Source organism: Eubalaena glacialis, chromosome 2 (assembly GCF_028564815.1).
Source record: "Eubalaena glacialis isolate mEubGla1 chromosome 2, mEubGla1.1.hap2.+ XY, whole genome shotgun sequence".
Classification (NCBI taxonomy): domain Eukaryota; kingdom Metazoa; phylum Chordata; class Mammalia; order Artiodactyla; family Balaenidae; genus Eubalaena; species Eubalaena glacialis.
Genome location: NC_083717.1, coordinates 144,866,479 through 144,893,754, shown reverse-complemented (window position 1 = coordinate 144,893,754; position 27,276 = coordinate 144,866,479). Strand labels below are relative to the sequence as shown.

The window sequence follows — 27,276 nt, the reverse complement described above, 5'->3', positions numbered from 1 at the left end:
AACCCGTGTCCCCTGCATTGGCAGGCAGATTCTCAACCACTGCGCCACCAGGGAAGCCCTCATTGTAGTTTTGATTTGCATTTCTCTAATGATTAATGATGTTGAGCATTCTTTCATGTGTTTGTTGGCAATCTGTATATCTTCTTTGGAGAAATGTCTGTTTAGGTCTTCTGCCCATTTTTGGATTGGGTTGTTTGTTTTTTTGATATTGAGCTGCATGAGCTGCTTGTAAATTTTGGAGATTAATCCTTTGTCAGTTGCTTCATTTGCAAATATTTTCTCCCATTCTGAGGGTTGTCTTTTCATCTTGTTTATGGTTTCCTTTGCTGTGCAAAAGCTTTTAAGTTTCATTAGGTCCCATTTGTTTATTTTCGTAATGTTTTAAATAAACATTTCATCAGAGTAAAAGCATGTGGGCGAAACATCTTTTTCACTTTGTTGATGGAGTGAGTTTGCTTTCATTAAAAAAAAAAGTTTGAAAGCTCTTGGTATCGTGAGTTAAAGGGATTAATCCGCTGGACCTTCCCCAGTCACTGAGAGAAGGGTGTGAGTGTGTCTGGGTGGGGAGGGAATTGCTGGAGGATGGGGTGGGAATTGAACATGTCTGAGAAAGTTTGGTACATATTATACATTTGGAGTATTAGTTTCCTAAGGCTGCTATAACGAACAGACTGGGTGGCTTAAAACTACAGACATGAATTGTCTCACGGTTCTGGAAACTAGAAGACCAAAACCAAGGTGTCGGTAGGACCAGGTTCCCTCTAAAGCCTGTAGGAGAATCCTTCCTGGGCTCTGCCTCACTTCTGATGGTGGCCGGCAATCTCTGGTGTGCCTCAGCTTATAGCTGTGTCACTCCACTCCTGTCTTCAAGTAGCATTCTCCTGTGTCTCTTCATGTTGTCTTGCCTCTGTGCGTGTCCGTCTCTGTGTCCAAATCCACCCTTTTATAAAAACACCAGTCATATTGGATTAGAGCCCCACCCATTATGACCTCATTTTGATTTGATTACCTCTGTAAAGGCTCTATTTCCAAAACAGGTTTCATGATGAGGTACTTAGGGGTGAGGACTTCAATATGTCTCTTTTGGGGGATACAATTCAACCTATGACAAAAGGTTTTCCAAATCTAACCTGAAATAATCAGGAAAGAGTTTCTTGCATATATCCACTATTACCTGAATTTTGGAGCAGGGAAGCAAAGTAGTGAATTTGATGCCATTGGTTGTAAGCACTTTACCTCCTTGAGAGTTTCCCTCCTAGATGTCATGTTCCTTTTTGCCTCCCATTAGAACCATTGCCTGGTCCTAATCAAGTTCCATTTAGGCCTCTCCTTCTTGTGGTGCCCCTAGGATCTTGGCCTTTCCAGACCCCTCCTTCCCATCAAGAGCGCTAGGTTTAAAAATGTCATTTTTCATGGCCACCTCCCTGCACTTGGGGTGGAGTAGTTCCATGGCTCTAAGTCCATCCTGGTCACCCCTGAGACGTCTGCTGTCCATTCTCTTAATGAGGTCTTGCTATCTCTGGGCAATTACTCTTAAGCAAAGTGGTTGGTCTCCATCTGCAATTTCTGATTTCCTCTCCCCTTCCTACGGTAATCACCCCTTTCCTTATTCAGTGCCTTCTTTTTCAGTTCAGCAAAATGTTTACCCTTTCCCCCAATAATGATTTCTTTCAGAGTGGGGCTATTGGTTCATCAGGAGGCTCTGGAGTTTTCTTCCAGTCAGGCCTGGACCCTGGGACCACAAAAGGCACAGCCATTTTCTCTGGAAGAAGGCCTTAGCCTTTAGAAATGTTGTAGGCCATAGAAAAAGGGAACAGAGATGCTTGCAGCCCATTCTTGGAAAGGTTGCTTTACCCCCCAGAATGGGTAGAATGACTTCTTCTAAATACAGCAAAGAGGAAGACAAACAAAGTGAGATTTCATGTTAAAAGCAAGTTGGACATTTGTATCCTGTGACAGGCAGATTCTCTGGGCTAGTCTTGTTTTAGCAGGTCCATAAATAGACTTCAAGAGCCACTTGGGGGGCGAGAGTGTTTGGTCATGGATGTAGTCTTAGTTCTTTCCCTTTTGCAGACACATAGTAGCTACTCATTAAGAAGTGCTTTTTCCGAGCCTAAAATAACCTTTAGTTAAGTTTTATGTTGTGAAAACTCCTGTTACATAACTTGGCTGGTTGTTACATATTGCCACTATAACAAATTACCACAAATTTGGTGGCTTAAAATATCAGAAATTATAGGGAGGGTGGGAGGGAGACGCAAGAGGGAGGAGATATGGGGATATATGTATATGTATAGCTGATTCACTTTGTTATACAGCAGAAACTAACACACCATTGTAAAGCTATTATATTCCAATTAAGATGTCAAAAAATAAATAAAAATAAAATGCAAAAAGAAAAAAAAATCAGAAATTAATTCTGTCTCAGTTCTGGAGGCCAGAAGTCTGAAATCGGTATCACTTGGCAGAAGTCTGGGTGTTGGCAGGGCCCCACTCCCTTCAGAGGCTCTCTTCCAGCTTCTGGTGGCTGCTGGCATTTCTTGGCTTGTGGCTGCATCACTCCAATATCTGCCTCCATGGTCTCATTGCCTCCCGCTCTTCTGTCTGTGTCAAATCTTCCTCAGCCTTGCTCGTTAAGGGTACCTGTGATTGCATTTAGGGCCCAGCTGGATAATTCAGGATGCTCTCCCCATCTCAGATCCTGAACTTAATCACATCAGCAAGGTCTTTGTCATATAAGGTGACATTTTCCAGAGATTAGTAGATTATCTTTTTGGCCGCACCCCATGGTATGTGGGATCTTAGTTCCCTGACCAGGGATCGAACCCCGTGTGCCCTGCATTGGAAGCACGAGTCTTAACCACTGGACCACCAGGGAAGTCCAGTTCCAGAGATTAGGATCTGATATCTTTTGGTGCCGTTATTCAGCCCACCACATGTATTATGTGTGACAGACATGCATCTGCCAGGGACCTCTCAACACTGGGCTGCCTGCCTTTTGAATAGGCCTTTGTCCCAGCTGATAACTCTTCCCTTTGTTATTATGAGGGCCCCAGCACTCTCCCTGGCCACTGGTGTGTTAGCAGGGAGAGCTGTAGAAATTAGTTTTCATATGGCCCGAGATCTCTGCCCGCAGCCCTAGTAATAAATGGCAGACCAAGGAATCTGGGTTAATTGCCTCAGCCCATGGAGGTGCACTGAGGGGTGTGTGTGTGTGTGTGTGTGTGTGTGTGTGTGTGTGTATGTGTTCACTGTGTTCCTGATTAAGAGAAATGTATCCTCCCCTTGACTTTGAGACTTGGCTTTTGCTCTGGACTCAAGGGTCATGGGGCACTGACTATCTTTTGCAAAGAGGCTCATCGAAATCTCATCCTACCTGTGAATTCCTTCCTGCCCCTCAAAGACAAAGAATCCTTCCTCGAGGTTCTGGTATCCCTGAACCCCTACTACCTAAAGACCACAGGAGGTAGGAGGGAGCCACAGATGGCTCAGGATTCTTGCTCTAACTCAGAGTAACTGTTTTTTTTAACATCTTTATTGGAGTATAACTGCTTTACAATGTTGTGTTAGTTTCTGCTGTATAACAAAGTGAATCAGCTATATGTATACATACATCCCCATATATCCCCTCCCTCTTGCGTCTCCCTCCCACAGAGTAACTGTTAATTCAGAGCCGGGCTGTGGAGTCTTCCTTGAGGGTTGTTATATCTTGTAGAAAGCCTCAGGGGATATGTTTTCCCCCATCTTGATCCCTGGGATTTGGCTACGCTGTTTGTTATTGATAAGGTTTTGGGAAAATGGTGTAATTTAACAAAGGTTATTGGTTTTATTCTCCTGGTGCTTCTTTAATTAGGCTGCTGGCACCAAGCAAGGCACGGGTTTTGACATTCAGAACAAGACCTAGAGTTGAGTTAGATCCAAACTTTGAGTCACTAAGGACCCAGGAGGTAACTTTCCTGTACCCAATTAGCATTTAAATTTGAATCCATCAACATGGCTCTTTGCGGAATTTTCCCTTCGTTTACCTTTTCTAAACAGGAACCACTGGCATGGAAGTCTATCTGTATAGTAATGAAAATATAATTAATATTAAAATACATCCACCATCTTGTCTCATGTTAGTTCTTATTCCCTGTATATATATTTTTCTGAGCCAAGGTGTTCTCCACCTCTTTTCAATCCTAGGAAAGTCACTTAATCCCTTGCCATAGGCTATGTTAACGGTGTAGCTAATGCCCTTTGATTCATTACTCAGAGGACAGATGTATTGTCTTCTGAGGATGGTACATCTACCCAAGTGTATCCCTTTGAGTTAATTATGGTCATTGCCTTACTGCATTCTGGACACCGTTTCTGTTTGGGAAGTGTAACCAGTGAAGATGTTGGGAATTTGGTGTATGAGAAGCAGCTGCTCCCAGACTGTGGAACACTGGTGCTTTACCGGTGCTTTGACAAAAGGCAACCCCGAAGTACATAAGTGGATGCGAAGAATTAAGTTCTCCCCTAAATAGTTCTTAGATCATTGGCATCTACTATTACGGGCAACCTTGAGCACACCGAAAATGACTGACCAAGGAGCAGGTGCATATTGATGGGGAGATTCCGAGACTGCTGATCTGGCTTAGGTGGAGTTAATTTTCTTGCGGACTCGGGACTCGTAGTCGTAATGTTGTTAAATCGCAAACACCTGCTATAATATGACATTTTTTTCCTGCTAATACAAATGTTCCTAAGTTGTGTGATGGAATAGGTACTTTCATGGCGTCGAAAGAAAAGGATTTAGGTGACGCAAAAAGAGCTGAGAGGCTTTCCTCAGCTGAGGTACGTCAGGGAGCATCTACAGGCTGGGTGCTCCCTCCATCAAGCAGGGAGGGGCAGGGTAGGGGAGCTGAGTTGTGGCTGTGTGGTGTTGGCTCAGGCGGTGGTTTTGTGTGTTAAGTGAAACTTGCAGCTGGGGTTGTTCTTGTTTCCACGTCTCTTGTTTGGGGTCAGACAACCATTCCAACAGTATTTTCTGAGGACGGTTTTTGAAGCCTTGTGGTTTATTGGCTAGTTGAAATAGGGGGCAGGGACGGTGGTTGCCAAAAAAAGAAATAGAGGCAAAGGTAGAAGACATGGCAGAAGCTGAGGACCCTTTATCATGTTTGTCTTAGTCCTTTATGTGTTTTGCAAAGGGTACCCGGGCTTCTAGTTCCTTCCTACTTTAGCATTTTGAGAATTACTAGGAAAAATGATTGGCTTCAAGTGAATTCCATTTGTAGAAAGCTATAAATAATCTATACATATAAATTATATATAAGTATATATTATATTTAAAATATAATTATATAGCACAAATATATATTATAAAAACATAACTTAAAATAAATAATATATAAATATATATTTTAAATATAAATATATACAATATAAACATATCACATAAAATAAATATATGTGAATAAATTATAGTGTTATATTTATTGCATAAATATGTTATATAAATATCTAAATATGTAATATGTATTATTATAAATACATTATATAAAATAAATATGTGATAAAATACATTGACTGCATGTCGTCTTCGTTGCTGTGCGTGGGCTTTCTCTAGTTGCAGCGAGCGGGGGCTACTCTTCGTTGCGGTGCGCGGGCTTCTCATTGCGGAGGCTTCTCTTGTTGCAGAGCACGGGGCTCTAGGCGCATGGGCTTCAGTAGTTGCAGCACATGGGCTCAGTAGTTGTGGCTCGTGGACTCTAGAGTGCAGGCTCAGTAGCTGTGGCGCAAGGGCTTAGTTGCTCCGCAGCATGTAGGATCTTCCTGGACCAGGGCTTGAACCCGTGTCCCCTGCATTGACAGGTGGATTCTTAACCACTGCACCACCAGGGAAGTCCCTACATGTTTCTTAAAAATGACTTACATTTACAAAGTAAAAAGCCTGATTTAAAAAAAAAAATTTCGACTCAGGAATTTGGAGTGGCTGTGAATGGTAGTTTTCTCCTCAAGATGGTGCTCAAGGTGCTCATGGGCTTTGTTTTAATTTTCTGTGTTGAATAAAAATTTATAGTACTCTATAAATTATGTCACAATCTACGGAATTATTTTCATGTAGTTCTGACAATTCTGTCACACGTCTTACAGTTCTAAAAGTTTTGCCCCTTTTGGGCTCACAGGGTGTTACTTTGTGGGTAGGCTGGCAGTGGAAGTTGGGAGTCCTGGGTCCCTTCTTACGCCCCTGGTGTTATGCACTTGCTAGAAATTATTTATCCAAGCAATTGTTGTCTTCTTAAAAGATCTCCACGGGGTCGATGATATACATTTATTCTACTGCTGTGAAACATAATAGAAATTCTTCTTAGCCTGCCTTCAGAACTAGTCTTGTGAGCACACACATTTAAAAATTCTTTCTCAGTGCTTTATGGGCATTTTGGATGAAAAAGTAGCTTTAACAAGCTTCATTGTCCACATTATTGACTGACTTTAGCTGTCAATTCTAGTTAGCTGTTCTCGGTCAACAAATTCTTTCCTTAAAGGGAAGAAAAATCCCACTAGTTAGGAGAGATGAAAGAATAAATGCTACAAGCCTTGAAGGTAACTGTAAGAAAGAATTTCCAAGATGTTTTGTGGACCAACATCTACTATTGTAGGAATAAGCATATAGCCACATAAGGGGGGTACTTTGAAGATTTTGTGTTTGTTAAGAAAGCACAACTCTACCGTGAATGAGGAACCCTGAGTGGATGTCAGATAAATCAGATGTGTTTGGTCACAGTAGGAAGTGTCAAGGCCAGGAAGCAAGTTCCATGGGTGGAATTACTGTCTTGGGTTATAATTAAATAAAGCTTTTGGGGAGGGGGACACAGGGACATAGGACAGAAAAAAACAGTTACTCTTTAGGATTAAGAATATCTAGATATAGTTATGGTGGTTTGCCACCTTATTTGCAAATTTGCATACATTTGCAGTGTCCTTATTTGAATTTAGTAAACTTGGCTGGAGAACTGGAATGAAATGGGTTATTTTGCCCCACAGCAAAACTGATGCTATCTGTTTTTATTTATAAATGCTATCTGTTTTTATATCTAGATCTCTAAAAGAAATGAATTTCAGCCATGAAATGTGGATTGAAAAAATAAATGTAGTTCAGACCTTCTCAGAATAGGTCACTACTTGGAAACCCCCTGGCTGTATAGATACGTAGTTAGTAAAGAATACTGACCACTTGGGATAGTGTGGAGTCTCTGAACCAGAGAGGATGAACTTCACATTTGGGAAAAGTTTCTGATTTTTTAAAAAATAAACTTATTTATTTATTTATTTATTTTTGGCTGCGTTGGGTCTTCGTTGCTGTGCACGGGCTTTCTCTAGTTGCAGCGAGTGGGGGCTACTCTTGGTTGCGGTGCGCGGGCTTCTCATTGCGGTGGCTTCTCTTGTTGTGGAGCACGGGCTCTAGGCGTGCGGGCTTCGGTAGTTGTGGCTCACAGGCTCTAGAGCACAGGCTCCGTAGTTGTGGCGTACGGGCTTAGTTGCTCTGCGGCATGTGGGATCTTCCCGGACCAGGGCTCGAGCCCGTGTCCCCTGCGTTGGCAGGCAGATTCTTAACCACTGTGCCACCAGGGAAGTCCCCAAAGTTTTTGATTAATGAACCAAAAGCCTTTCTTTTCCCACTATCTTCAGATACTTTTAGAAAATTATACAATAAACCAGCCTTGCAAAACTACAGCCATTTAAAAAAAATTTACATTTTTATGAAAAGTATGGATTCACATGCAGGTGTAAGAAATAACAGAGAGAGAGCTCCTAGTGTGCCCTTTGTCCAATTTCTCCCAATGGTAACATTTTGCAAAACTACCGTACAATATCACAGCCAGGATATTGACATTGCTAGGATCCACAGTGTAGTATAGATTTTTCTAGCTTTGCTTTTACTCATTTGTATCTATGTGTATATTTAGTTCTAAACATTTTCCCCATTGTTTTATTTATTTATTTATTTTGAAATTTTTATTTATTTTATTTTTGGCTGCGTTGAGTCTTCGTTGCTGTGTGCGGGCTTCTCATTGCGGTGGCTTCTCTTGTTGCTGAGCACAGGCTCTAGGCATGCGGGCTTCAGTAGTTGTGGCACACAGGCTCAGTAGTTGTGGCACACAGGCTCAGTAGTTGTGGCTCGTGGGCTCTAGAGCACGGGCTCAGTAGCTGGGGCACACGGGCTTAGTTGCTCTGTGGCATGTGGGATCTTCTTGGACCAAGACTCGAACCCACGTCCCCTGTATTAGCAGTTGGATTCTTAACCACTGCACCACCAGGGAAGCCCATTCCCCATTGTTTTAACCATTGAATGTGTATGCTTTAGTGATCTTTAGTGTGTCATGATGTTGTGCAGCCATCACCACTATCTAATCCTAGTCCTGTTCCATTTTAGCACATGTACAGGTTTGTGGATCACCACTGCAGTCAAGATTGAACTCAACGCTCAGTCTTGTTCAGTTCAGATGGACTGATCACATAGAAACCCACGTGGTGTTGCCCTTACCGCACCCACTGCCTGTCCCCTCCCTTCCATTCCTAACCCGTGGCCACCACTGATCACTGCAGTATTTTTATTATTGTTGTTGTTTTAATTCTTTGGATGTGAAATATTAATGATTACAACTATAACGAAAATCCCTTTAAGCTCTGGCTTGGGGATTCTTAGCCACTCGCTTATCTGAGAACTCTAAGCTCTGGGTCTAGGGAGGGCATTTTTAAAAAGAAATTGAAGTATAGTTAATTTACAATATTGTGTTAGTTTCAGGTGTACAGCAAGGTGATTCAGTTATACATATATCTATATATCTGTATCAGATTCTTTTCCATTATAGGTTATTACAAGACATTGAATATAGTTCCCTGTGCTATACGTTAATCCAAAGCTCCTAATTTATCTCACCCCTGTCCCCCCGTCCCCACTGCCCATGCTTTCACCTCTGGTAACCATAAATTTGTTTTCTGTCTGTGAGTCTATTTCTGTTTTGTAAATAAGTTCATTTACATCATTTTTTAGATTGCACATGTAAGTGATATCACATGATAGTTGTCTTTCTCTGACTTCACTTAGTATGATAATCTCTAAGTGCATCCATGTTGCTGCAAATGGCATTATTTCATTCTTTTTCTTTTTGGCTAAGTAATGTTCCATTATGTATATAGACCACATCTTCTTTATCCATTCCTCTGTTGATGGACACTTAGGTTGCTTCCATGTCTTGGCTATTGTGAATAGTACTGCTATGATCATTGGGGTGCATGGATCTTTTTGAATTAGAATTGCAGAGGGCATTTTAAGGGGAGCATTTGTTTTTCATTGGGTCTAGTTATTCAGGCCTCTTTGCACTAATTGTTTTCCAAGTGTCTCCTGCTGAGCACCCTTGCAAATCACCCTTGCAGGCTGTGGAGAGGAGTGGACAAAGCGTCATGCCGCAAACAGACCTGCAGGCCAGGGTGTGGGAAGACAGCTTGGGGAGTGAGGTTCGGCAGCACTCCTCGGTGTTTGTATGCACAATGAACAATTACCAGATATAACTGACTTTTGACTTGTCTACATGCCCCATTAGACTGTAAGCTCCAGGAGGTCCGGGACTGTATCCCGACACTTAGCACAATGCCTCAAACATAATACCAATAATAATAACAACGACATTATGCAACATTTATCAAATACTTATTATATCCCAGGCATGGGGCTAAGTATATTATACTCATTCCATCACTGAATTCTCTCCAAAATTCTGTGAGGTACAGTTAGTCCCCCTCTTATCCACAGAGGATACGTTCTAAGACCCCCAGAGGATGCCTGAAACCATGGATAGTACTGAACTCTATATATGTTATATTTTTTCCTATACATACATACCTATGATAGATTTTAAAATTAGGCACAGTAAGAGATGAACAATAATAACTAACAATAAAATAGAACAGTTATAACAATATACTGCAATAAAAGTTATGTGAATGTGGTCTCTCTCAAAATATCTTATTGTACTGTAGTCACCCTTCTTTTGATAATGTGAGATAATAAAACGCCTATGTGATGAGATGAAGTGAGGGGAATGACGTAGGCACTGTGCCATAGCATTAGGCTATTACTGACCTTCTGACAATACATCAGAAGGAGGATCATCTGCTTTGGGTGAACCTGAATCATTGAACCGTGAAGATATCGATGGTTGATGTCAGGAACAGATGATGTCAGTGGTTGGGGATCCTGGGTGGGATGAAGCTGGATGGTGTGAGATTTCATCATATTATTGAGAATGGTGTGCAATTTAAAACTTGTGAATTTTATTTATTTATTTATTTATGGCTGGCTGTGTTGGGTCTTCATTTCTGCGCAAGGGCTTTCTCTAGTTGCAGCAAGCGGGGGCTACTCTTCATCGCGGTGCACGGACCTCTCATTATTGTGGCCTCTCTTGTTGCGGAGCACAGGCTCCAGACGCGCAGGCTCAGTAATTGTGGCTCACGGGCCCAGTTGCTCCGCGGCATGTGGGATCTTCCCAGACCAGGGCTCGAATCCGTGTCCCCTGCATTGGCAGGCAGATTCTCAACCACTGCGCCACCAGGGAAGCCCAATTGTGAATTGTTTATTTCTGGAATTTTCCATTTAATACTTTCGTACAGTGGTTGATCACGTGTAACCAAAAACTTGGAAAGCGAAGCTGCAGATAAGGGGCGACTACTGTATATATTATTTTACTGATTTTATAGGTGAAAAAGACTAGGGCTTAAAGATCAAGCCACTTGCCCAAGGTTATTTGGCAAACCAGGAAATGAACTAGATTTTTCTGAGTCCTAAGGCCATGCTTTTAACCATTGTGTTGTACTCCTTTGACTTTCATCAGTTTCTAATTTTGTTGCATTGTGATAAGTTTTCTGATGTGTGTTTGGAATGAGTTGAGGTTCTTTCTAAGCCCTAACATGTGGTCAATCTTGGCCTGTGCAGAGGGGAAGGTGCCTCCTGAGGCATGAGGGAGGGTGGGGGAGGGAAGAGGGGAATGGTGGTGACCAGAGCAGGTTATACAATAGTTTGCAGGCCAGGTAGAGGAGAGTGGATTGGATATAGAAGACATGAGGATTTATAGAAGGTTCTTAGGCGGGGGTGAATCATTAAAAATGTTGGCAGGGGGACACAGGGTGGAGTGGAGAGAGCCAGGCAAGCCCAGGTGTGGTAGGCAGAATAATGGGCCCCCAAAGATGTCCATGTCCTAATCCCCAGAAGCTGTGAATATGTTACTTTAGGTTGCTGATGAAATTAAGGTTGCTAATCAGCTGACCTTAAAATAGGGAGATTATCCTTAGTTATCAAAGTGGGTCCAAGGTAATCACCTGGGTCCTTTCACGTGAAAGAGGGAGGCACAGGGATAAGTATCACAGTGATGTAATGAGAGAAAGACTTGATCAGCCATCACTGGCTTTGAAGATGGAAGAGGGCCATGAGCCAAGAAAGGTAGTTCTAGAAACTGGAAAGGCAAGAAAAGGTATTCTCCCATAGAGCCTCCAGAAGAAAGCAATCCTGCCAACACCTTGATTTTAGCCCAGGGAGACCCATTTTGGACTTCTGATATTCAGAACCATAAAATAATAAATGTGTATTGTTTTAAGCCACCAAGTTTGTGGTAATTTGTTACAGCAACAATAGGAAACTAATGCACCAGGGGACACAGAAAACAGCCCAGTGGCTGCTGCTATTCAACATGAGGTGGTAAGACTTAAGACAAGGATGATGGCTGTGAAAAAATGGCCAAATTGATTGATCCAGTGACTGTACCCACTGGCTTCTATAAGAGAAAGCTAGGATTTATTAGAAAATTTGTCAGAGGTATTTTATAAGGAATAGAGAATGCCTTGATGTTCCGCCTCCTTCCATGTCCTCTGAGCCGAGTGAAGAGAGTCTCTGAGAGAACCACTAAGAAAGGCCAAGCTGGGAGGCAAGCGTCTCACACATGACTGGATGCTTGTTGAGCTGCTGAACCAAGGACTCAGGGCTTGAAAGGACTGGAACAGAGCATGGGGAGAAAGTTCTTGGGAGAGTTTGACTCTGTGTCCCTGGAGATTGGGAGGCCTAGAAGCTATGCCTGACTCCTTTTATTTTCTAAATTTTTAAAAATTTTTATTATTTTTTAATTGTGGTGTAGTTGATTTACAATGTTGTGTTAGTTGCTGGTGTACAGCAAAGTGATTCAGTTATAGTCTTTTTCAGATTCTTTTCCATTATAGGTTATTATAAGATGTTGAATATAGTTTCCTGTGCTATGTAGTAGGACCTTGTTGTTTATCTATTTTATGTAAAGTAGTGTGTATCTGTTAATCCCAGGCTCCTAATTTATCCCTCCCCCACTTTGCCCTTTGGTAACCATAAGTTGGTTTTTTATGTCTGTCAGCCTGTTTCTATTTTGTAAACAAGTTCATTTGTATCATTGTTTTTATATTCCACATATAAGTGATATCATATGATATTTGTCTTTCTCTGTCTGACTTACTTCACCTAGTATGATAATCACTAGGTCCATCCATGTTGCTGTAAATGGCATTATTTCATGCTTTTTTTAATGGCTGAGTAATATTCCACTCCTGGGCAAATATCCAGAGAAAACTCTAATTCAAAAAGATATGTACACCCAATGTTCATAGCTGCACTATTTACAAGAGCCAAGATATGGAAGCAACCTAAGTGTTCATTGACAGATGAATGGATAAAGAAGATGTGGTATATATATACAATGGAATATTACTCAGCCTGACTCTTTCTTGAAGACGCATGAAGGTCAGAGGCTGGCTAGGGCAGGAGTGAGGCAGCAGTGGGAATAGGCCTCAGGAGAAATCAATCCTGCCAACACCTAGATCTCAGACTTCTATTTTCTCCAGACTGGTGAGAAAATAAATTTCTGTTGGTGAATCTACCCAGTCTGTGGTACTTTGTTATGGCAGTCCTAGCAGACTGCTACAGGGACCATATATAGAGAAGAGGTATGCAGGAGAGCCAATAAGGCACAGGGCACAAACTCTGGAGCCTGCTAAACCTGGGCTGAATCCCAGATTACAACCACCTACAAGAATATAACCCTGAGCAAGATATTTAACTTCTCTAAACTTGGGTTTCTTGTATGTAAAATAGGGATAATAATACCTTATCTCCAGGATAACTTGGGTTATTTATTTATTTAACTTTATTTACATATCACTTACTATATGCCAGGCGCTGCTCTAAATGCTTTGTAAATATTGTGTGGATTAAATGGTAATAGTGTAGGTAATGTGTCTAGCACAATGTCAAGTGCATAGTAAGTGTGAAAACAAATATCTGTCATTGTCACTCTTATTCATATGAGCTCTATATGAAATAATTTTTTTCTAGAAAAATCCACAAATATTTCTCTAGGCAATTGAGACTGTTCTTTAGCAACCACTACTCTCTCTGATAATTAAAGCATAGTATATTGACAATTGAAATTCTGTCAGTTGGAAACTGTTTTTTCTATTAAATGTGTGACTTTAAAAGCTTTGCTGTATTCTTTGTTTTTGGCCGCTTGGCTTGCAGGATCTTAATTCCCTGACCAGGGATTTGAAAGCATTGAGTCCTAACCACTGGACCACCAGGGAATTCCCTAGGTTTGCTTTATTTTAAAGTGTGATCTTTATAATGTCTCAGGGATCCCTTCAATGTGAAAACATATTTGAAATACACAGAAATCAATTAGAATATAATTTGATTTGCAGAACCATGTCTACATATAAACTTTAGCATTGCATAAAACAAGGCTCTTCCATCCCACAACACAAATAACATATGTCCTCAACGTGTTAAAGAAAAGTTGAGTGCAGTTCCACAGATGGACACTAGGTGGCACTCTTGTAAGGCAAACTCAGGCTTCCCTACTAAAAATAAGTCTGGGTTTTGCTGGTAAAATGTAGTCACTCTAAGTTGATTCTCTCGTTTAATAGTAAGATATTCATGAGAAATAGAGAAGAATTGATTTATTCTGATACTCTAAAAGAGACATTACAAGGAGCAATCTTATAAACCCTGTAAATGTAGGACTTAATGGGGCACCATATTTTGTAGAGTTGGCCCAGAACATAAGAAATCATCAAGTACTTTGGTGGAAGTGGGTAGTACTCAATTCTGTTTTGAACATTTTAAGCTCAGCACTTACAGATAGATATGTCTTTAAACTAATTTTTTTTCGTTTCCAGTTTATGCTTCCACCTTCAACTGACAATATTTGGATGGACTTGGTGAAGAAACAGTGCGAGAGAGAGCACATAGGAATACAGTTTGGGAAGCTTCATTTTCATCTACACACAGTTCGGCAGCAATCCCTCTTTTCAGAATAAATTAGTGCTGTATATTGAAGAATATGTGTAGGTTCCTTGCCCCAGCTCTCCCACTGAGTTGTGGTGTGTCTTAGGGATCTTGAGTCTGCGCAGAAGAGAGAGATGTTCCGTCCGACTTTCCTTCTTTCTCCCACTGATCCTTCCCCCAGGGCTACTCTTCCCTCTGACTCTCTCCTGCTTCTCAAATGTGCCTTAGACTCTGTCTTCTACAGTCAAAAGGAATGGACTTTTTGTCTGGTTGATTTTTATTAATGGTCATGGAAAAAATTGTTACATATTCTAAAGAAAGGAGAAGAGGGAAATCATACTAAAGTAATCAAACTAGTTTTCATTCTTTTAACAATGTTGCTATGATAGAATATTATTTGGCATGGGAGACACTTTGGGGGATCCTTTAGTTATAGGTAATTTTGATATTTAAAAAAGAATTTGCCTTGATGGTAGGAGGGCATATTCTCACCTGTCTCCTCATCTTTCCACAGGCTTTGTAGTCTGCTGAGGATGCTGGGTCTGTTTTTACCCTCATTATTATCTATCCATCCATCCATCCATCCATCCATCTCCCTCACTCTGGTGCCTTTCCCTCAGCTGGAAAACATGCCTCAGTGTACCTTCTGCTCCAGGTGAGATCTTTTTGAATCAGAACACTCACATTTTCACAAGCAAAATTTAAAAAAAAGGAAAAAATGTAGATGTATATGTATCATACATGTAGGTGCTGTTCTTTAGCTACTAATTGGAGATGAGGCTCAGTAGCATTCAGGCAACATAAAGATGTGACCCAAAGAAGCTTCATGCCTAATGCATGGGTTTTGGTTATAGTGGGCGACTGTGCTGAATCCCAGCAATAACAGTGTTCATTAGCACTTTCACATGCTTTTGTGTACATAGCCTCAAGATTTGGATGCCAAGACAATGCTGAAGCTGTGTGAGGCCGCCACTGGGACTGCAGAGATGCCTTTGGGTGTGTGTGCCTCTCACAGGAGACCCTCCTTTCCGACTGGAGGCATTTTACGTGTGGTTTCCTCCTCGGAGCCAGAGATCCCATTCATGTGGTTATTTTTCTTTCACGATTCTTTTTCTCTCTCTCTCAGCTCACTTGTTCCTGGGACTCTTGGCTGGGCAGGACTTCTCCCAGGAGGTAAAGGAGAGTTTAATTAGAAAAAGATCCTCTCGCCTATGGTGGCGATTATCATACTTTATCATGGGCCGCAGTCTTGACCCTGGCCTCCTCCCCAGTTTTAGTGCTTGGCTGGGAAGCCAGTTGTCTAATTCCCACTGCTGATGGAGGCTTCCGTGCTGCTCTCCCGTGGCTTGAAATGCAAAAGCACCTCTCTCCCCACCTCCATCCCTTTAGCTAAACTAAATGGTTCTGTGAAAAAGCTTTGCACAAGGCTTTAAAATCACTTGACAGCGTTTCAGGTAAGGTCAGAAAAAGAGTTTTTGGTGAGGATTTTATGAGCCCAAACTTTGAGGCTGTCATTGCAGTTGCCAGGAAATAAGGCCCTAGAAACACATGCTCTCTGGGTGCCTCCAAGGTCATTGCTGTGGAGTGCATGGAGCCCGGGGCTTAGAATTCCTTCTTCTGATTAGATGTGGTAGGCTGAAGGCTAAACACTTTTAAGAGATGCAGCTTGTATGTTTAAAGACTAAGGTTGGGCTGATGAGGATAGAGCACGAGGGCTGTGGGTCTGGGAACTGGAGGTCACAGACTCAATCTTCCTTTTGTGACTTAGAAGCCATGTGCTTTGGCTCTGGCATTTTTTTTTTTTTAAGATTTGGATACTATTGCTGTAAAGGAACCTGCCTGGCTGTCTGTTGGCCCAAGCTGAACTCCACAAAGGGCAGCTTAACTTCCAGAGGTGTGTTCTCCCTGCCCCAGAGGTAGGAGAGGGATCTGTAAGGCCAGGGCTCCCCCCATGGGCCAGAAGCCACTGAGACAACATCTTTTACTACACCCCACCCCCTGCCCAAGCTGCACAATCCCAGCTCTGTAACAAGTCTCCACGTTCATAGTGTAACACCATGCACAGCCCTGGAGAAGTGGTTGGGGGCGTGTATGCAGGATACACCTTGTTCCAAACTTCCTGATGTTCTGGACATCTGGCTATCAAGACAAAAGCCTTCAATTAAAAAAAAATTCAACTTTCTGTCATCATGAGCTGTAGTTGGCGTCTACTTTTTCAAGGAAAAGATTGGCAGTCATCAAGGTAGCAGGTTTTCAGAAGGAGAGGGCTCCCTGACTAAAAATATCTGCTTATCCTCTTCCTGTTACAGAATCTTTCTTTTGGGTAAAGGAATTGCTCATTCCAGATGCCCTTTTTAAAAATTCTCAAACCTCTGAGAGGTAAAAGACAGGCAGCTATTGTTATTCATGAGCACTATAGCCTGAATTAGTTGGCTAATAACTTTTTTTTTTGGCCACGCTGCTTGCGGGGTCCCCAACCAGGGATGGAACCCGCGCCCTCGGCCGTGAAAGCGGCGAGTCCTAACCGCTGCCAGGGAATTCCCAGGCTAGTAACTTCTTAATGGTAGCGAGGTGAGGGCTTAGTGGGGGAGGCAGAGCTTAGCTGATACATGTGCGTATGAGTGTGCTTGGGGGAGTAGGAGTAAATGAGGGGGGTCCTGAGCACCTGGGGTGGGGGGATGCTCCAAAGACAGTTTCTTCCTCTGTTGTAGTTTTCCTCAGAGCACTGTTTCTATGGCATCCCCACCCACCAGAGGGCCACAGAGCCGTGGTGATCTCCCTGTCCTTAGTGCTGACGCAGTTATTGAGCAATGGAGCCAGGTAATGAGAGAGAGCCCGATCGGAGGAAGCATTTCACTGCGCCCGCTCTCTCTTCCTACTTTAAAATGACCTTGGAACTTACTTACTAACTGTATTGTCTTCTTCTGGCTTTTACACTTTTCTGCTTGTAAATGAATACAGTTATTTTTGTTTGGAGCTTTTTTTGTGTATGGGAGGAGATGAACAAATCTCACATTTTTGAAAGGCTTTAGTTTTTTTTCTTAATCTTTTTCTTGGAGTGGTGTCTTAATGCAGGGATCCAGGCTATACACAGGCTGTTAGCTGGTACCCCTAGCATGGCCCTGTCTGTTGGTAAAATATTGGTGAACTTTTTATACATGTTGAGTTGGCTGCTGCCCTGAAGTTCCCGACAGCCCTTCGAGTCCCTCATCTGGAAGCCCCTTCTCCCCACAATCCAATAATAAAAAGGTTAATGCCTGGACCCACTGGAGGCCTCCAGCTGTATCAGCTCCATTGCCAGTAGAAGCTTCTGGAGGATGAAGTTTTGTGATCCCCTTCTCCTTGCCAAGCACTCATTAAAAACTGTTTTTTTGTTTTTTACTTTTTATATAAATTTTAAAGGTTACACCACTCCATTTACAGTTATTGCAAAATATTGGCTATATCCCCCATGTTGTACAATGCATCCTTGTAGCCTATCTACACCCAATAGTTTGTACCTCCTACTCTCCCCCCCATATTGCACACCCCACTCCCCACAGGTAACCATTAGTTTATTCTCTATATCTGTGAGTGTGCTTGTTTTTTGTTATATTCACTGGTTTGTTGTATTTTTTTAGATTGCGTACATAAGTGATGTCATACAGTATTTCTCTGTCTGACTTTTTTCACTTAGCGTAATGCCCTCCAAGTCCATCCATGTAGCTGCCAATGGCAAAACTTCATTCTTTTTATGGCTGAGTAATATTCCATTATGTATATATATCACATCTTCTTTATCCATTCATCTGTTGATGGACACACTTAGGTTGCTTCCATATCTTGGCAATTGTAAATAATGCTGCTGTGAACATCGGGATGCATGTATCTTTTCGAATTAGCATTTTTGTTTTTTTCAGATATATATCCAGGAGTGGAATTGCTGGGTCATATGGTAGTTCTATTTTTAGTTTTTTGAGAAACCTCCATACTATTTTCCACAGTGGCCACACCAATTTACATTCCCACCAACAGTGTATAAGGGTTCCCTTTTCTCCACATCCTCACCAACACTTGTTATTTGTTATTCTTTAAAAAAATTTTTTAAAAATTTATTTTATACTTATTTATTTGGTTGAGTCAGGTCTTAGTTGCAGCAGGCGGGCTCCTTTGTTGTGTCTCGCCGGCTCCTTAGTTATGGGATACGAACTCTTAGTTGCGGCATGCATGTGGGATCTAGTTCCCTGACCAGGGGTCAAACCCTGGGCCCCCTGCATTGAGAGTCTTAACCACTGAGCCACCAGGGAAGTCCCTGTTATTTGTTATTCTTTTTGATGATAGCCATTCTGAAAGGTGTGAGGTGATATCTCATTGCAGTTTTGATTTGCATTTCCCTGATGATTAGCCATGTTGAGCATCTTTTCATGTGCCACCAAGCACTATTTTTTAAAAATGCCAGTCATATCATAATTCAGAGGTCTGCAAATCTGGCCTGTGGGGCAAATCTGGCCACCTCCCTATTTTTTATAAAAAAGTTTTATTTGACATGGCCACGCCCACTCATTTACATAGTGTTCTGGCTGCTTTCACGCTACAGAGTTGAGTAATTGCAGCTGAGACTCTATTGTCCACAAAGCCTAAAATATTTATTATCTGGCCCTTTGCAGAAAAAGTTTGCTGACCTCTGTTTATCCATTCCTCAGATGAGCAGCAGGTCTGAGGCATTTGCTTGCCGACCATGCTGTTGACTTGGCACTGTCAGCTGGTCAAGGAACCTCTTGTTTTCCTGACTTTGGCTTCTCCCTCCCTCTTTCTTGCCCCGCATCCTGCATCACTCTACCATTAATAAATGAAAAAAGTAATGAAGAGAAGGGAGCTAGGAATTGTTTTTTTTAACAAATGTCAAAAAAATCCTTTGTGTATTTCTGACATTTCAAAAAAAAAATGTTAGTGGTTCTCTATTTGCATAGAGTTTTATGTGGTTCAGAAAGCCCATCTGTAATTCATTTGAGTTGAAGTCCCATTTGTCACTGCTGTCAGGATGGTAAAATATATTTGAAACCTTTTTGCTTTAAGGAAAATAGAAGGCTTCGCTGCACTTGACATTGAGCTGAAAACTTTGCCACTTTCAGGGAAATGTCAATTCTGAGAAAGACTTGTGCAAAATGAGTGTTGGACAAAATAATTATCCTTGAAAAAGGGTTTTGCTTTTTTTGCTTAAATAGGATCCATTTCTCCCAAAGCCCATAGGTTCCTAAAACAACAAGAAGCCGTGAGAGGGTTAGGGTTGGGGTCACCATCACAAGTAACCTTCACTTCACTTACCCCCTTAATGGGGGGTCAGTAGCATGAATAATCCCAAATGGCAGAGGACCCAGGCAACTTCCATTTAGCTCTGGGGTGTGTTTTGTAGTTACTTCTAGAACAAAAATTTTATGTATTTAGGTAAAAATGGTAAATCACTATAAAAAATACATTGGTATAGAAAAATACAATTTGAAGAAACTTAAAAAAAAAGGGAATTCTAAATCCCTCTTTTCACCTATGAGAAAATGTGTCTGATATTCTTGTGCTCTCTGAAGTTGGAGCCCGTTGAAGATCTACGTTGGGAGGAGCAGGAAATCTGGCCACTTTAACCTAAGGTCTCCTCAGCACCAGACCCTCCTTGGCTGCCTTCTTCTATTCTGAGGAATGACTGTCACAGAAGTTACCTCATCTGAAAAGGTACATCCCATTACATTCTTGCTTTTTCTGGAGCAGAGGAATGGTTGCAAAGGTCATTTTTCAGCCTTTCTGGTTGATCAACTATGGAAAGATCCTGTTAGGGCCACCCATGGGTTTAGTTACTCAGATCAGAAGACAGTTAAAAAATGGCAAGTGACTTAATGAGATCCAATCCTGAGGGAGATAACTTTACAGAGGAGAGACAATTGGGTGGCAGCATTTCCTACAGGACCTGCAGGGGTGGCCCCTGGGCTATCCAGGCTCAAATGCCAAGTAGACAGGGCTTCAGGCAAAGTGCTTTCAATTCACAGATAATCTGGCTGTGCCCTAAAACTGAAGGCTGTTCTCAGACAAGGTTCATGTTAGTATATTATTGCTTCTCTACTGTTCCGTGTTATTTTCTTTTCTCACTTGCTCCCATCCACCCACTGTTTTTCACATGTGGTAGAAAGAGTCAGGAGGAAAGAAAATCAAGAAAAGAAGGGTGGAGGGAATGGGGGATTGGAAGGGTAAGGGAATGGCAGTGACCATATAGACATTTGAGTCAAAAAGAAAGAAAGGAGGAAAAGAAAAAAAAATAAAAGAAAGAAGACATAACCACTATCATTTTAAGAGGCAGAAGTAATATTGGAAGTCCGTATAATAGGCTTGTGTCCTATCCTGAGAGAGTTCTACAGGAGCCGTCTCACAGGGGATGACTGAGGGCTGTGGAATCTTTAGGGAAATCTTAAGAAACAGGAAATTTGTATAGGTCATTTTGTTTCTCTGAGTAATGAGTTTTTACATGGAAAAGAGTTGACTTTTTTTTTTCTAAGAGTGAGAGTACTAAAAGGGAATAAGGAAATAGATGTGTGTGTGTGTGTGTGTGTGTGTGTCCTTTCCTGTTTCCATCTAGAAATCCTCCCTTTCTTCCTCCCATCCTTTTTCCTTCCTTCCCTCCCTTTCTTTCTTCCTCCCTCCCTTCCTTCCTTCCTTCCCTCCCTCCCTCCCTCCCTTTCTCTCTTCCTTCCTTCCTTCCTTCCCTCCCTTCTTTTCTTTCTTTCTTTCTTTGCCAGAGAGCGGACTGCCTCAGATCTCTCTGTAGGCCATGTGAGACTTTTTAATGGATTCATATAACGTGCATGTTCCTTATTTAGAAGAGATACATAAAAAGGAATTGGCACTTTTCTTGTGATGAGAATCCAGGCATAAGCCTTGAGCACACAACAAGCAGATGTGGAAAAAAAATTCTTAGGCACCCAAGTGTGAGAAGAAAGCAAAGTTTAGGTTAGAGGTTTGAGTTGAGCTTAGTCATGCATTGAGTACCCCTCAGAGTCTAGTTATTTTTGCTTGTCAACTCATGTTCCCCTGGGGCTCTCCTCTCTGGTAATGTGAGGCGGGGAGGAGGCCAGGTCTAATCCAGGTCAGTCATGGAGTGTGGGAGGGGATGGGAAGGAGAGCCCCAGGCACTGCAGGGTCACTGTGGCCACTTCCATTTGCTGTCGTGTGCCCGGGAACTCCTCTGGTCTTCAAACCCTTAGGAAGAAATGATGTTGGAAGAAGCGGTCTCCTTAGTTTGTGATTCATCAGCTTTGGTGTTTGGGGTGGGGGTGAGGGGATGGGGATGAAGGCTGCAGGCAGCTTGTTACTTGTTTTCTTCACACATGGAGAAACTATCCATTTGTTTTTAGAAACTGCTGTAAAGCACTGCCAAGCCTGCTCCATGATCTCTGTTGAAAAGTGTGCTCTTTTGTAGTGCCAGCTTTAGGCTGAGTAGAACTTGCTACAAAATCAAGAGCATAGAAGAAGCTAAGGAATTGTGTCAGCTACAAATGTGTTTGGTTGAAGGCAAGAAGAAACCTGACTTGCAATGGGTTGAACAAATGGGTGTTTATTTTTCTCAGATAAGAAATTTTGAAGTTGATGGCTGCCGCTCTTGTTTCGTAGGCTTAGTGATGTTAAGCTGGCCTGTCTCAGAGTCTCTTAGCCTTTCCTTTGTTCTTTTTGCCTCTTGGGAGCAAGGCTGGCTGCCCCAACTCCAGAAATCAGGTTGGAAATCAAGGCAGAAAGGCGAGAAAAGGGAGGTAATGCCAGCTACAACTGTCTTCTTTATCAAGGGAGCAAAAACTTTTCCAGAAACTCCAATCAGACTTCTATTTGTATCTGATTGACTGGAGTCATGTTACATGGCTATCCTTGGAAAGGCTTGGAAAGAAAGTAGGGGTAGATGTCAAAGTATAGTTTTCAAAGAAATTAAAACGTGACTATCATACAGATAAAGAATATGTGTCAAACATTTATTTAATTTATTAATAAGGCAAGCAGCAGGATAGGTAAAGGAGGTTCAAAGAAGAATTTGAGGAATAATATGCTGAAATAAGTTTTCTAGGTTAGAGACAAAACTAGCTAATAAAAAATAAACCATAACCTTTGGTATTCTACTACACAAAATGATATAACATGTAAAAAACATATAACATGACGTTAACAGGTAACATCACAGATTTCGGGCTTTGTTCCCCAAATCTCCCAACCACAAAGATTTTACTGAAAGGGTTTTCCAGTGAAAGAAAAAAGAATTATATTCATCTAACGTCTACTGGACTTTTTACATTGTTAAAATTCAGTCAGAATTAGAAAGGTCTCCTCAAATCTAGAGGGAATAAAATTAATTGATTTATGATTTTTAACAAGTATGATTGAGTAAGGAATCATACCTATATAATTTCAAAGTCATGAAAAGATATTAATCATAATTAAATTTCCTCTAAGAAGACACTTGAAACAGAGATCAGATGCCAGGCTAATTGATTACACAACTATAGGATGGTCACCCTGACAGTGGCAGGAATAGGATGGTTTAGACTCAGTGTCTAAATATTTAATACCAGGTGGGAAGCAGGGAATTGGAACACAGGCTGTAATGAGAAATAATAGAAATCAGCTAGAAGGGCAATGGACATGTCCCTATTGATTATGTAGTATGTAAAGAGAAAAAGTGATTAGTAGATACAAGAGAATGAGAAGCAGGAGTGACTTTTTTTTTTTTTTTTCCCCCAGCCAACAGAAACCACACACTTGTAAAGGTCATGTCCAGCCATTTAGAGATAAAATATCTATCTTCAAAAGAAGTAATATTGCTTTAAAATGGTAATGCAGAAACCTTATATTCTGCCAGATTTCTGAATTCTTATGTTCCTTTTAGTTGTAAAACAGTATAGTTTTCAGCCAGCCAGACTTTTCAGTATAAAACCAGTGGACCAGATAGTTTTTAGTGGATCTAGTTTGGAATTGCTTAAAAGGAAGAGTGGTTTTGGTTTTCTGGGTTCTTATATTTTAAGGCTCTTTCTTCTTATGTGAGCATTAAATGTCCACAGTCTGGAGAAAAAGAGACAAAAGAGAGTGTTTTTCAGTTGGTGAGATGTTGTCTGGAAGGGTTTGTAATGGGTGTTGGGGTAACTGAGAATTAACACTAATTTACCTGAAGCTGCCTTAAGTACTTTTGTTCTATGTCGTAGTCTTCCTGTGCTACCCATGTGGTTGTCATTTCCTTCTTTGATCTTTGTCCCACGACATTACACACAGCAGTATAAACGTAGGTGGGAAGGACAGGGGAGACCCTACCCTGGCAGAACCAACTGTTCCTATTACACAAGCCATCCATTTCGCTGTTCAACGAACACTGCATTCATCTCTGGCAGTGACCTCTCTTGCACTCCATTACTGGCTAGTGTGCTTAAAAGCTCTGGTACCTTGGATGGATGTTTCTGGAGAGATCTGCTTCTTAAACTGTCTCCCAGGGAGGGACTTTTGTTCATGCCCACTGTCCTTTTCACTTTCTCATTTACTTTTCCTCTGTCCCTTTTCTCTCTGGAGAACTCGGAGCACATTTTTCTCCTAAGGGCTTAATTATACTGTCTTGTACTCTGCAACTACTCCGTAGGTGGCTGTTGATTAGAGGACACTCCATTTGTCTTGAGAGCCTCTCTTTTCAGTGGGCACAGAGGCTGCCATTATTTGCTCCATTACAGCTTAGGACACTGAAATACAGGCAAAGGACACTTGCCTGAAGTCGTGTGGAAAGTTGAAGCCTGAGACCCACCCAGAACTCAAGTCTTTTGACTTGGTCGACTGCTCTCGTGCTTATGTTGCTCCTGCAAAACACACACACACACACACACATACACACACACACACACGCGTGTTGGGTAATGCCACTCTTCTCCTGACCTCCATGCCTATTCATAAAAAGAAGCTCCAAAGACAAATAAGGTGCTCAGTGTGGATGTGTGGACGGCTTCCTCTTGTGTTAGGAAGGAATCACCGAGAAAACCCAGCAATCATGTACGTAAGGCATGCTAGTGAGGTACTTAGCACACAGTAGATGGTACTGTGGCTTATCATTTAGTATTTAAAAATGTAAATTTGTCTGTGATTCCTTCCTGTATACATGTCACATATGGAGACCACTACAAGTACATGTTGCTTCTCCTAGGTGATGGATTTAAAGATTTATGAATCTTAGCATTGGAAGGGATTTTATTTTATTTAATGTATGTATGTATTTACTTGTGTATGTGTGTGATTCAATTTCCTTTTATTTGTTTTTTCTTTTTTTTTTTAAATTGTAGTATAGTTGATTTACAATGTTGTGTTAGTTTCAGGTGTACAGCACAGTAATTCAGTTATCTATATCTATATCTGTATCTATATCTATATCTAGTCTCTTTCAGATTCCTTTCCCTTTAGGTTATTATAAAATATTGAGTATCATTCCCTGTGCTACAAGGTAGGTCCTTGTTGGTGGAAAGGATTTTAGATGTGAACTGCCTAGTGTGGAATATACTGAAAGCATCATCTCCCTCAAATCAGGCACTGTACTTCAGTTGCTATATTTTAAGTTGTAGCCTCTTTTGATTGTAAAGTGAATCACTCTGAACTTACATTCCACTAAGACCCCCTAGGTCGTTTTCTCACAGACTCCGTTAAGGCCCATTTTCCTGTATCTTGCATTTTTGCAGTTGAATTTCTAAACTCAAGAGCTGGGTTTACATATCCCTATTACGTTCCATTTTTCTGAATAGTCAAGCTAATTCTGAGTTTCTCTTCTGTCATCTATCAAAAATCTTGGGGTCATTCTTGGCTTCACAATTCTTCTCATCCCTCATGTCCATTCGATCTGCAAAGTTGGTCAACTCAGCCTTTAAAATATATTGGATGCAGTTACTTCTCATGCATTTGCCATCATTAGTCTAGTCTAAGCCTCTGCCATCTCTCGCCTGCACTAATGTATTAGCCCCACTGTCCTCTCTGCTTCCACCCTTATTCTCCCACAGTCTATCCTGCTCCACTGTTAAAGTTTAATTATCTTCTTTTGAGGATAGGGGAAAGGGCACAGACACATAGAGAACAGCAGCCTCAGACATGAGTCATAAGTAAACACAGGACTTCCCTGGTGGTGCAGTGGTTGAGAATCTGCCTGCTAATGCAGGGGACACGGGTTCGAGCCCTGGTCTGGGAGGATCCCACATGCCGTGGAGAAACTGGGCCCGTGAGCCACAACTACTGAGCCTGCGCGTCTGGAGCCTGTGCTCCGCAACAAAAGAGGCCACGATAGTGAGAGGCCCGCACACCACGATGAAGAGTGGCCCCCGCTTGCTGCAACTAGAGAAAGCCCTTGTGCAGAAATGAAGACCCAACACAGCCAAAAATAAATAAATAAATAAATAAATAAATAAATAAATAAAAAAAGAAGAAGTAAACACAAAGCCCAGTTTGTCAGGTCTCAGCAAAAACTCACCAGTCTGCAGAAGCAAGAAGACCTACAATCCTGCAGCCTGTGGAACAAAAACCACATTCACAGAAAAATAGACAAGATGAAAAGACAGAGGACTATGTACCAGATGAAGGAACAAGATAAAACCCCAGAAAAACAACTAAATGAAGTGGAGATAGGCAACCTTCCAGAAAAAGAATTCAGAATAATGATAGTGAAGATGATCCAGGACCTCGGAAAAAGAATGGAGGCAAAGATCGAGAAGATGCAAGAAATGTTTAACAAAGACCTAGAAGAATTAAAGAACAAACAGAGATGAACAATACAATAACCGAAATGAAAACTACACTAGAAGGAATCAATAGCAGAATAACTGAGGCAGAAGAACGGATAAGTGACCTGGAAGAGAGAATGGTGGAATTCACTGCTGCAGAACAGAATAAAGAAAAAGGAATGAAAAGAAATGAAGACAGCCTAAGAGACCTCTGGGACAACATTAAATGCAACAACATTCGCATTATAGGGGTCCCAGAAGGAGAAGAGAGAGAAAGGACCCAAAAAAATATTTGAAGAGATTATAGTCGAAAACTTCCCTAACATGGGAAAGGAAATAGCCACCCAAGTCCAGGAAGCGCAGCGACTCCCATACAGGATAAACCCAAGGAGAAATACGCCGAGACATGTAGTAATCAAATTGGCAAAAATTAAAGACAAAGAAAAATTATTGAAAGCAGCCAGGGAAAAACGACGAATAACATACAAGGGAACTCCCATAAGATTAACAGTTGATTTCTCAGCAGAAACTCTACAAGCCAGAAGGGAGTGGCATGATATACTAAAGTGACGAAAGGGAAGAACCTACCACCAAGATTACTCTACCTGGCAAGGGTCTCATTCAGATTCGATGGAGAAATCAAAAGCTTTACAGACAAGCAAAAGCTAAGAGAATTCAGCACCACCAAACCAGCTCTACAACAAATGCTAAAGGAACTTCTCTAAGTGTGAAACACAAGAGAAGAAAAGGACCTACAAAAACAAACCCAAAGCAATTAAGAAAATGGTAATAGGAACATACATATCGATAATTACCTTAAACGTGAATGGATTAAATGCTCCAACCAAAAGACACAGGCTTGCTGAATGGATACAAAAACAAGACCCATATATATGCTGTCTACAAGAGACCCACTTCAGACCTAGGGACACATACACACTGAAAGTGAGGGGATGGAAAAAGTGAGGGGATGCAAATGGAAATCAAAAGAAAGCTGGAGTAGCAATACTCATATCAGATAAAATAGACTTTAAAATAAAGAATGTTACAAGAGACAAGGAAGGACACTACATAATGATCAAGGGATCAATCCAAGAAGAAGATATAACAATTATAAATATATATGCACCCAACATAGGACCACCTCATTGCATAAGGCAACTGCTAACAGCTATAAAAGAGGAAATCGAGAGTAACACAGTAATAGTGGGGGACTTTAACATC

At 41.4% G+C, this 27,276-nt stretch overlaps 1 long non-coding RNA gene across 1 annotated transcript in view; it reads left to right on the top strand.

Annotated features, from left to right (window-relative positions):
- Positions 1–14,921: 14,921 nt before the first annotated feature.
- LOC133085452 (uncharacterized) overlaps positions 14,922–27,276 on the top strand; it is a 228,118-nt gene continuing 215,763 nt past the window's right edge. Inside the window, exons 1-2 of the long non-coding RNA XR_009699555.1 lie at positions 14,922–14,975; positions 19,882–20,023. This is a non-coding gene — a long non-coding RNA (uncharacterized LOC133085452). The remainder of the gene's footprint in view (positions 14,976–19,881; positions 20,024–27,276) is intronic.